Raw genomic sequence first — 12,766 nt, 5'->3', positions numbered from 1 at the left:
GCTTCTTACCGGAATTGCAGAACAAGCATTCAGAAAGAAGACAATTGCAATTACAGTATGCAGCTTCATGATTTCTATAAACAAGAAAAAAAAAGAATACATTATGTTATAACCTGTTTGCCTACTTCTCACTGACTTTGCTTGAGCGCCCTCTATCTGTTGAATGCCTAACTGCAACACTGTGTGTCATATGAACAGAAGACAATAAGCATTTGAATGAATATGAATCTTAGCATTTCGAAAAGGTTTGCACATACACACACTTCACACAAGTAAGCTCACATTCACACAAGTAAATAAATACACAAAATGTCTGAAATATTGAAATACACTTGAAGCAAACTGAAAGAACCAAACATACACAGTTAGATATTGCAGTGCTGAAGCAGAAGCCAGACTTCAGGCACCAGCAGATGCAAAGGTATTACCTTTTCAGCAGGTAGTTGCCACAGTTCTTCCAGGTGACTTTCTCCCTCTCGTTCCAGGACTCGTGTCGTCTCCCTCTCCTCCTCTGCTTTTTAAACTTTCACTGTCGCCACCCTCGGCCAATCAGCTCTCAGACAGACTCAGGTCAGCATGACACACCGCACCTGCCTGACATCAGCCCTCAGGTCTGAAAGACGCAGACGGTTACACGGACGACACGGCAACCACATCATTATACAAGAGCTTTTACATCCTGTCTCACACCTGGACACTTCTTGTAATGCTTACGAAGACTGTATCAGATTCTGTTGTTATTTAATAAGATAAGAAAGCAGAATCTTTCACAACATCTCACCTTTTTCCATTTTTGGTTCAGCCTTTTAAATATAAGCTTCGGTCATGGCACAGGAGTGTAGCATAGTGGTAAGGGTGGAAGTGTAGCATCGTGGTAAGGAGCAGGGCTTATAATCAAAAGGTTTCTGGTTCAATTCCCTGCAGGGGCACTGCTGCTGTACCTTAGGCAAGGTACTAAACCCAGAATTGCCTCAGAAAATATCCAGCTATACAAAAAAAAATTACATCTAAAAAAACTGTAAGTCACTCTGGATAAGAGCATCTGCTAAATGCCAATAATGTATTGTAATATAGAGTCATTTAAACTATGCATTTAAAAAACTCCTTTCCTGTCCCAGATTGTGTTGAATGTGTGGTGATAAATTTAATGACTCATCACATTCTGTGATGTGTCCAGCTGACAGCATTCTGGCCACGTTACTGCAGTGGTTGCGGAAACCATCAGTCTGGGTCTGGCTTTCTCAAAAGACGTTTAATGGCCAACACGCGTGAGTCAGACCAGATGTTTGAGAGCCACTAGCTACCCAAAATCACGTATGGATGTAACTACAGGATTACTCCAATGGGAAGACCATAATCTTAGGTGAGAGCTTTCGATTTGTCAGACATGGGAATTTCGATGGGACAGCACTGACATCACTCAAAGTGAGTCCAGACAGAGGACTCAGGATGAATGAGGAAATGACCCAACAGAAAGGGATAATTACTATGCGTGTGATCCACATTTTCAAAAGTCAGCACCAGTCTGAAATAGCGCCCCTGTCCAAGGGGGCTACATCTGGCCGGAACACAATGGCAGAAAACTCATATTACAACTATAATATAAAGGCATCTGAAAGAAAGGAATATTACAGGGAAATTATGAGTGGCTTTGTATCCTATCAACTATCGTGCAGCTATGCAGCCAGTTGCTGTGTGTGTGTGTGTGTGTGTGTGTGTGTGTGTGTGTGTGTGTGTGTGTGTGCGTGTGTGTGTGTGTGTGCGTGTGTGTGTGTGTGTGTATGTGTGTGTGTAGTGATGTGTGGTGTGTGCAGGTGTCTTAATATGTGCACTGCAACTTGTGAAAACACATTTTAAAAATATTACAGGGAAATTCTGAGTGCCTTTGTATCCTATCAACTATCCTGCAACTACGCAACCACTCATATACACTCTATGTCTGTGTGTGTGTGTGTGTGTGTGTGTGTGTGTGTGTGTGTGCACGCACAGATGTATTAAAATGTACAATGAAACGTGTGATAGGTGTAACTAGTACATTCTTGTATCTCATCACCACATTGACTTCAACTGGGACCCAGGGGTGTTTACATGTGCTAGACTGATCTAAAGAGTCAGGATTTGAAAAGCAGCCAAAGAACACTGAATGCTCACATGCACAAAGTAATCATTTACCCGACTAATGTGTGTTATCAAAGTGTCTCGTGCAGAAAATCGTCTCACAAATATGTTAAATCCCCGTACACACGCAGTTCAGACATTTTAAGTCATAACCGGACATTTGGGGACATAATGGGGACATTTTAATGCATTTATGTATTTCTCCAAAGATAATGTTCTCCAAAGATAAAAGTTCCCAAGGTGCTTTATGTCTCTCTCATATAAAGCAAGTCTCACAGAACAAAGTTGCATGCGGACATATGGTGCAAAGACATCTGCCTGCTCTTAGCTTAGCTCGATAATGCAGTCACTATCTCAAAATGCCATTGTGCTGTATTGCCACGTGATGTCCCTTCAGCCAGTGATAATTTAGACTTTCTGATTTAATATGCATTTTGTGCATTAGTTCAAATGTGAATTTTACAGGAACTTAAAATTATACTATCACTTATCTGGTTAGCCAACTGTCTGCAAGTCTGACAAGTGCAACAGAGAGCCTACAAAATGGCCACTCCCCAGATTCCAGTGTAACCTCTCCCTTCAATGAAAGAGATAATTATTGTTGTGCAAGATGACTACACTGTATACAGTGCAGTACATGTTTCTGGGCCTGTTGCTGTGTGTTAGAGACATTATGCTTTGATCATGTCTCAGTATACAGAATGAAGAACACATGTCCTCTGTTAAAATCATCTTCATCTTTAAATCAGCTTTAAGAGGGAAAACTGATGATGTTTTAGCAACTATACCTCTACAAATAAAACATTAATTCCATGTACCTACATATACCAAATACATTTCTTCACAACTAAAATGATTCTTTAATTTTCATCAGACAGCTGTGACAGGAATTGAGAAATGTAACAATTTAAAGCAAAAGCTCCATATTTCTGATATAGAAGAAGAAAATTGGCCATGAGGAAGCATGATTAATGACTGTACCTAATGTACTGTCACAATGTAAAATGTCTTTAATAGAGTAACTCTGCTGGTCTGCTACTAAAACCCAACTTCAATAATGGGTAACTGAATGCGTGTCAGGTTTAAAAGCACTGAAAGTCCTCTTGAGCGAGCTTGTCCTTTTATGCTTCGAGGGGACCTGAATTTAGAGGAGTGACTGTGTTAGGGACCCCATCCAACCCTGTCAAGGGAAAGGACCCGGCCTCTTCCGGCTGAGTGGACATCTCCTACAAGAGGGAGAAAAAACATCCAATCAGAGCCAATGCACAGTACAGTAATGACCAATCTGAAAGTAGGGAGTGACTATATAAGGTTCTAGCTGTCCAATCAGAATCAATATACAGTAAACTAATGACCCCCCCACACAAACAGCCACACAGCTATCTCAATATTGCATTACATTACATTACATTAATTTAGCAGCTGCTGTTTCGAGAGCAACTTCCAGCACAATGGAACATAAGTGGATCCATTCAAGCTGAATGAACAACAGTGTCAGACCAAGCTAACAACACTCCCAGACCAGAGGGTGTCAGCACAGTGATATTTAGTGATATTTAATAACTATTAAACTATTAATAAGATGAGGAAGCTTGTGGAAGCATGACATGGCCAGAAAACCCAGTTATTAAATTATTTATTTAATTATTTTACATTGTAAATGCATTCAATCTAGTATTGATTTTCATATGATTAATTAAGTTGTATAAAAAGAACAAACAGGATCAGAACAAATAATGTGTGTGATATAGGGATTCGGGTATACATACGTCATTACTGTTGCTTGCGAGTCGTCTCATGTTTGGGTGATTGATCTTCGAAAAGCAGGAATTGTGTGAGCTAATTATGCGGGACTCTCACTCTAGTGTGATGTTACAACACTGTGATATTTGTGAAAACAGAAATGCGCATTTGAACACATTGTACTTACAGGAATGGCAATGTTCCTAATAATCAGACTCATCAATAGTACCACTGCCTTCATCATTTGAGTGTGTCTGAATTATAATAAGGTATTGATTCAACAGTGTTGGTTCAATTCATAAGGTTCTTCTGTCACTGACTTCTACTAGATTTTAACATGTTGTATATATTCAGTTTTGCCACTAGATGGAGGTATATTTCCATAGTTTACGTTCAAACTAGACTTGCAATACGAAACACTTGTACATTCACCCTTTCACAGTGTAAAAATGTTTTTAGACAATCAGACTACATAACATTTAAGGCAATAATGCAAACAAAACCATGCAACAATTAGGCATATGAGACACAAATATGAATTTCCATCAATGAGAAATTCATCCCAAATTTGTGTACCCATACATTTAGTCTTGTTTTTGATTCTCTGTCCTTTATATATACAAATCTCACTGACGAATTAGTAGTGTTGTCGAGCTCTTGCCCATCTAACAGGAAAGTGGACACTGTTCTGACACCATCAAATATCAAATACACAGTGATAAATTCAAGATAACATTGTTTTGTTTCACTCAGCTTTATCTAACTGCAGATGAGACCTAGTTTAGCGAGCTATGCTTAATTCACAGCTGAAGGTCTGTGGCTTCCTAAACTAAGATGCAGAAGCACATAATCCCACAGATGTTGAAATTACCATTCCTGAGGGAAGGAGAGCCTTCACCACCTCTCTCTCAGGACGGAATGTCAGTTGTTAATTGTGTCACTCATTTTCAGCTGTGTTCACCTGTTGGCAGTTTGTTTGGGGAGCCAGCCTAACGAGTCACACCTGATTAAATGAAAGGTGATTAAATGCAGGTGTGGCTGGGGAGCAAAGGCTCACTTTGCCCCTGCTGGTTTCCTCTGTTTTGTTGTTTGGTTTTAAAATAAGTTATTGGTTTTTAACCTTTTGTTTTTGGCTCATTTATGAGAGAAGCCAGCTTCTCTACACCCTGTAATTGTAGCATAAGTCTCAATATCTAATACTCTGTGCTATACATACACATAAATAGGTCAGTGTTGATGTTCTAACACTGAGACAATTGAAGCCACAGTGCACGGGGCTTGGTTTGGCCTCCTGGGAAAACCAGGCCGCTGTTGCAGTTAGTGTTTGTGGACCAGAAGAGAACACTCTTGCTTCTGGTCTAAGCACATCCAGTGTGCCAATGAGGTTGGGGGACACTTTAGGAAGTACTTTTATTGTGAGGAGTCAAAAGCCCACTGTGTTCAGTAAGGATCCTGACCCTCTTGTGGAAGGATTTGGGGGGGGTTGGTGTCTTTACAAATTTCTCAGTCCTAAATGGTTATCATTCTGGGTGCAGCCCATTCCCTGCCCTACACGTCTTGTTTTCCACAGACAGAAAGCAATAGAAAAAATGGAGCTCTCAGCTGACGCTGAAAGAAATTGGATATAAATGATACATAGCATTCATAGGGTAATAACTTTTCCTGGTTGCATAATTTGCACAAATCATTTCCATCTCAGTAATCAATAAACGTGGAAATCATGCATATAATTATGTTTATAACCCCCTTCTGAAGTGGATATCCAGTAGTGTTAGCATAGTTTCATTCTCAAACATTTTTGCAGATAATACACCACAACACAAACCACTTTATGATAGAATGTTTATTTAATGTTGGTCACACACACTTCATCGATGTATGAATCGATGAATCGAATCACATGTATCGATTACAGGATGATCAAAATCAAAGCATCAAACTAAAATAAAAATGCATACACTACAATGTCCTAATTCCACAGCAGGCTTTATACAGTCATTGCAAGCTGATTATCATCAACAGATCATTTTTATCTCTTTAGCACCCTGGAGTCGCTTGGTCTTTGACTGACAGGTCCTTCCATGGCTATTTCCTGTTGGAGAAGGAAACAACAAACATAACATATGAAAATATCGTCACCTTTGACGCGTTTATACAGCCACTAATCAGCATAGTCTCTGATGCAAGCAATGCTTACTTGCCACAGTTCCGGTACAATTTCTATTGTTTCACAAATACTAAAACATATATGACACATACGTTTGCTCAGCAGGTTTGTTAGATAGGAAGATGGGAAATGTGTTACAAAATCAGTTGAAGGTAGACTTCACCACATATAATGTTTCCAGTTAATTTCATCAATTGTTACTTTACCCACTAAATTATTTCCAGACAAGGGTAATTATCTCATCAGGTCTAATAATTACCTTCTAACCCCTTCAGTGAGAGGTTGAGTTGCTTTTGTTTAAGCAGTATTAGGGGTAGGATTGTCTTCAGCAGCAGTGGGAGTTGATGTTATTTGTGTTGGAACCTGGAAAAGAACATGATCAGAATTTCAGTGCTGTTCCACCTTCAAAATAAATTGATTTGATCAGATTCATATCTCGTAACATGCAGATCTGACACACAATAGTGGACACACACCTGGGGGTCAGTAGTGAGCCTCTCTCTGCAGACCTTCTTGAAATATGAGCGCTGGGGGGGGTAAAGGGACAATGCTGTTAGTCTGTGATCTCAGTAAGGGTAAAGTAGAGCAACGTGATGGACATTCGGATCTGTCCAATCAGAGTTAACCTGGGCGGCGTTTCAATGGCGCACCTCCTGAAGCAAAGTCAGCCAGAGGCAGAGACGTGTTTCTCTAGAAAGTGAGGCGGATGAATCTGCCTAGCACAGAGTATGACCTGACACATAGCTATCATTGTAGAGAGCTTGCCCCGGAAAGCTTCTTTTGAACCATTGGAGACACTTGGTACAGAATGGCCAATTCAAACAGTGCAAAATTGTGACTTTTGTCTTTTTTTCACAAGTTACACATTTTAAGTACTTACACATTTGAACAACTTATTTCAGCTTAGAAAATGAAACTGTTTAAGTAGATGATTTACTGACTGTTAAGCTTGTAGTGTTTTGCGCTTTGATTGAACCAGCCCCATAAACACGCTCTACCTTAAATCTCCTCGCAGTCCCCGGCTGCCCCGCTCCCTGCTGCTGCATTCCGTTCCCAGCATCCCCCGGTGCTCCCTGATTCGAAAGAACGTCACGTTTTACATTCATCAGCGGCCAATCAGAGCTATTGTATGCGGTGGTCATGGGGCGTGAATTCCGAGTTGGAATCAGTTTTTAATTCCAATTGCAATTGAAAGAAAAACAGCGATGACATCTTAAAACTCTGTCTGGAGGAGATGCGTTGATCTGTGCAGACAGGGTCTCGACAGACAGGTCAGATCAGCTGCAAATTGCAGGAAACATGGTAAAGCTGAACGTCACCTGCTGTTGTGGTGGATTCATGCCCAGCTGGCCTCCAAAGGCACTCTGCTGGGGGACACCAGCGTAGAAAGGCATTGCCTGCCAATGAGATGAATACAGTCAGTTATTGTGCCTTATCTGCCTGTCAATCAGATGATCATGGTGAGTCACTCCTCCTTTTATCTTTTATGGAGAAACCAGACATGCTTGCTGAGAATGATTAACATATATAAATGAACAGTTACACATTACACAATTGCATTACATTAATTATACATTACATGTACTGTATCTCATGTATGTTGAGGGTCTTTTCCAAAGTTTGTCATAAAATTGGAATTAATTATATAATAAAGTGTTGCATCGCTAGCTCCCTTTACACAGTGCTGTTCATTGAAATGAATGAAACATTGGGTGAGTTATGAAAACATGGTCACAGTTACGTTTGTGTTTTTGTCTGGACCAAAATAAGAAAGGAGAATTAGCATAGACGAGCATTCTGAGCACAACACCACTACGGTTCTCTGAGATGAGGCCGTACCCCATTAGCGGCCAGTCCGCCCTGTCCCGGGAACTGCTGGGGCACCCCCATGTTCGGGACGAAGGGGACCCCAAAGGGCGCTGCTGCACCAGGCATCAGGTAGGTGGGAACACCTGGAACCACCTGCTCAGAGGTAGAAAGCATTTCTATAAAGTCCATTATATCTATGGTACACAGCACGGAGAGCATTGTTTCTGTCACTTTGGCTGTGTAGGTAGGCTTAGGAATGTGTCTGCATTCAGTGCATTGACTCTTTTGCGAGTAACTTCTTTTGCGAGTTGGGTCTATAGGGACAACGCTCTCAAGGGTTAAATGCCACCTGTTGAGCCTGTGACACATTTGCTACATTTATTCCTCTAGTAGGAACATAGACAGCGATTGTGTGCCGCACTTGATGTAAAATATGTGTCCATAATGTATCCATAACCCAAATACCTTTTCCTAAGGTATCCAGACATAATGAATCCACATAATGTATCAATATAATGACTGGATCTGTCTGTAGGTTAATGAGCTGAAATATGACAACAAACTCATGTTCCACACTGACCTGACTAAATTGGGGCTGTCCAATCACACCCAAACCTCCACCGATTGGCTGGACTCCGCCCACCACCAGGCCTGGGTTCAGTCCGGTCACCAAACCTCCATTCAGGCCTGTGATCAGTCTCAGCTTCTGAGGGAAGTGGATCATTTAATAACATGGTTCACATGTAACTGATCCCATCTACAGTTCTATATCTTCACATCAGTATATAACCAAGCAGTTGTTACACCTTTAAGAGTCCAGTCTGAGTTGGGTACTTTGAGTGATGGACAAAGTTTAAAATGATAGTATTTGTGAATAAAATGCTCTTACCTTGGCTGAGTTGACCTAAACGGAAACAGAATATAAATGAGCATTTTTAAATGGATTTACCATGAGCTCAGAATCAATTACGTTAAACAGATTATGCAAAGTTACTCACGTGGAAAAGAATGGCTAAGAAGACTGCAAGTGCAAGGAATTTCATTTCTGCAGACTGATTGAATGAGGAAAAAAAAAACATAAAACAAAAATGGAATTAGCAGCTTGTCTTTACAAAATGCAGCCAGGGCATAGAGACTGAGAGTAAAGAGAACTTTACTGCACTGTTTAAGTAGTATAGCAATGCTCTTGAATAAACTACAGAAATATAGTTTTTTTGGCTCAGTCCAAAAACATATCTGTGCAATAAAGCATGCATGCATGGTATATATCTGCATACTGACAAATACGTAACATAGAATGCTGGCATTACCTTCTTTTTAGTTTTGTTGGCACAGAGAGTTCAGTTCTCGCAAAACCCAGGAACACAAAGCTTGAGGCTGCAAATTCACCTTTTATAGGAGTTTTGGAAATTTTACTGATGACCACTATCCAATGAGCAGGAGGAATGCAAATACAATTCGCCATTTGTCATGTATTTCTCATCAAGTGCAGGTGTTACCAAATTTAAACAAAGATATGCTGCATTACAATGGCAGGAGCAACCAGGAATTACAGAAACCAGCTTTGTGTGATGTCATATTTGGTGACCAGAACCCTCCATCCCATGATTCTAATCCCAGGACAAAAGAATTCCATTAACCACACAATTTAAGCAGGCCTCATCAGGTTTAGTAAGGTTGTTTATAGCCTTACGCAGACGACCTTCTAAGACACTGTGGATACAGGAAAACAGGAAGCAATGACAGCATGTTTTCCTGCTCAACAAATCCAATCAAAGCTCTCTCTGAAGAAGCTGTGCTGGTCTATGACGGTACTGTGCCTTACATTGTATAATTTTTACATGGTTTTCTTTTTTTTTTATTTTCCTCTCAGAGTTAATATACCTATATCAGCTTTTAACGTCCCAGCTATTATTGTTTAGATTTGTCAGAGGTGGTACATTGTGAGATTATGGATGTACTTACTGAAGTGCAGGTATCTGCTTTTCGCCAGCTTGAGAAACCCATTGAGCAGAGGAAAATGTCCACCAAAAAGTAAATAAAATTAGGTGGAGGCTGATTTACTAGTTTTCCTTACTCAGTTCTCACCATGGAAAACTACATAAGTATTATGTAGGCCTACATATGGCAGTGTTCATTTCTAAATAGCACCAATGATCTTTTTTTGTTTGTTTTATTTTGTTTTGTTTTTTAATTGACCATAGCTTTGGTTTACCCAGGAAATCCCATTTCATAGGAGGCTGTAAAAAGGATTATAATTTCTTTTTTTTTGTAGCACTGGCTTCATGACTTTATATTTTGTCTTGCAATATATCACATGATCGTACAAGTCAACGTATGCATCACTGGGTTTCAGTGCCACAGCCTATGAAATGCGGTGTAGTGTTTGCATTGTCTGAGGTTGTATTGTCTGAACTAGGAATGCTGTCAGCTGTGCTCAGGGCAAATTGCACTCACATGAGTCTGAGGTACCATGTTATTATAGTCACCGCACTCTGTGGTCCATGAAGTCAGAAACGCAGTTTTTCTCGCCTCCCTTTTTAATTATAGATCTGCTGATGACCCAACATCGTTTGGTTTCTTCCTGAAAATGAGCAAATACGGTGCTATTTAAGTTAATGTCTGGAAGGATGTGTTAACGTATAAAACGCACCCTGAATTGCTTGTTTACCTCACTGGTATTGTTTTGCTATTTTTTGTCAGTCAAAATATGTTTGTTATATTTATATTACATTACTGGCATTTAGCAAACATTCTTACCCAGAGCGACTCAAATAGGTTACAATATTTACATGTTACCCATTTATACAGCTGGACATTTATTGAGGCAATTCTGGGTTAAGTACCTTGCCCTAAGGTACAACAGCAGTGCCCCTGCAGGAATCAAACCGGCAACCTTTTGGTTATGGTTACTGGTCCTTACCACTATGTTATGCTGCCACCCCATTTTTATCTATTTGTTCTCTGGGAAAAAAGAGGTAAAGATAACCTGAGAAAGAGTTGAATAGGAGCAAAAACAAGATTGTAAATATTTCTATCCATCAGTTCACTGTATAAATCCACTCATAGACAGTTGGAGGTATGGCCATGGGTGGGGGCTGAATGCTGGCCTGGACTTCCTATCCAATGAGGCAAAGTGGTGTGCTGATGTAGGGCAAGCAAATACTATATGTCAGTTGCACTGTCCATTTACCTCGTTTGCAGTTAAAAAAAAAATGAAACAAGGACAATCGTGAACCTCATCAAATTGTCTTATTTGCTCATTTTCAGATATAGGTGTTGGCAACTTGTGAAGTCCAGTTTAAGCAGTGTAATGGTCACATTCACATTTAGTCCTGTATATTTAATAATTTCCAGTCTTAAGGTAATTCTGCCTTGCACAGATATACAAATCAGTGTTTCTGTCAGTTGTGTGTAGATATAGAGTATAGACTGTGTTTGACGTTGTATGAAGCCAGTACTGTCATAGTGAGCCACTTACAATTTACAATCGACAAGAGGTTTTGGTATTACAACATGCTAGTGTATTATCAGATATTGTATTTCATACTGTCAGCTATTTGCTGAAGCAACTTAGATGAAATGCCATGCTTAAAAGTACCAGTACATCAGCAGAGCAATGTTAAAATGATTATACGTCCTGAGGGAAAACTTTGCATAGTCATCAACAATGCACCTGAAGTGTTTTCTCCACCCAAAACTAAGTTAACTTGGATTGTTACATAGTGTTGATTGATTGTATGGAAAAATAGGTATGCGAGTTGCATGAAGTGACAAACACACACCGATCCCTCCAGCTACAGGGCACAGCTAAACATCAGCACAGCTAGCTTTCCATGATTTTGTGGTTGTATTCCCACAAAATTAATTTCATTCACAATTAATTCTTTCACATACTCAGATGCAGACACAATTGTCATATATTTATACCAATTACTAAACATTTAAAGCTTAACCCATTTTTTAATTTTCTGTGCATCTTTAGATAAACACAATGTGCACGCATACCATCTGTTGCTTTAAATAATCTGACAGAAAGGTTTGTATGTAAAGTTTATTTTATTTCATATTCTATAAAATGATGTTTACATTGCATTGAAATAAGAACATTGAAATATAAGACATTGTCTGAGCATTGTACATTGAGACAGTAATGGATTCTTTAACAAAATCAATACCAGCAATATACTGACAGTAGATTAACTGAAATCTTCACCAAAGCTCGAAATTAAATAGAACTAAGTTACTGATCATTAAAAACATTAAGTACAAAGTAAAAACATGACTTTAGATGATGAGTGATTTGCTTGAAAATGCAATAGATTCGGCCTTGGTACAGATTTCTACACCCTGTACTTCATGCGTTCTGTATATTATGTATTCTGTCTTCAAGGTCGGGACCAGCGACCTCAGATGCTGCCGGGGTTCATCTCAGTCCACAGTGCTCCACCAGAACCTGAGGTTTCTTCCACGGCACCAGCTGGTATCACCCCCTGAGGACCAGCCTGGAAACAGACATTCCAACAAACCCCAGAGTGGGCTGAGCTATCATGAGTAATCAAGGGCCCGCTGATTTAAAACTAATCACAGTTCTGCTGAGAGGCAAGTCTTTTGATTAGTTTGTATGAGCCAACGATTGACCATATGTGGTAGCTCAGTTCATTATGGGGTTCATGGAGGTTCACTCTCTCATTTCCAGTTACAGCACTGAAGATTACGGCTTATGACACCTGCAAGACAACCTGTAGAACAGCATTTTATGCACTTGTTCCTAAATATCCTATGGCATGCATTGTGCGCATTTTGTGAGATGCTTATTTATTATTATCATTAGTAGTAGTAACTGGAATAATAATATGAATATCATTATTATTATTTAGGGAATCAACACTCACGTTGTCATCCTCTGAACACTCGGGGTCTGTTGGG

The sequence above is a fragment of the Megalops cyprinoides genome, chromosome 22, assembly GCF_013368585.1.
Source record: "Megalops cyprinoides isolate fMegCyp1 chromosome 22, fMegCyp1.pri, whole genome shotgun sequence".
Taxonomy (NCBI): domain Eukaryota; kingdom Metazoa; phylum Chordata; class Actinopteri; order Elopiformes; family Megalopidae; genus Megalops; species Megalops cyprinoides.
The sequence above is the reverse complement of the archived record's forward strand: the minus strand, read 5'-3'. Positions refer to the sequence as shown.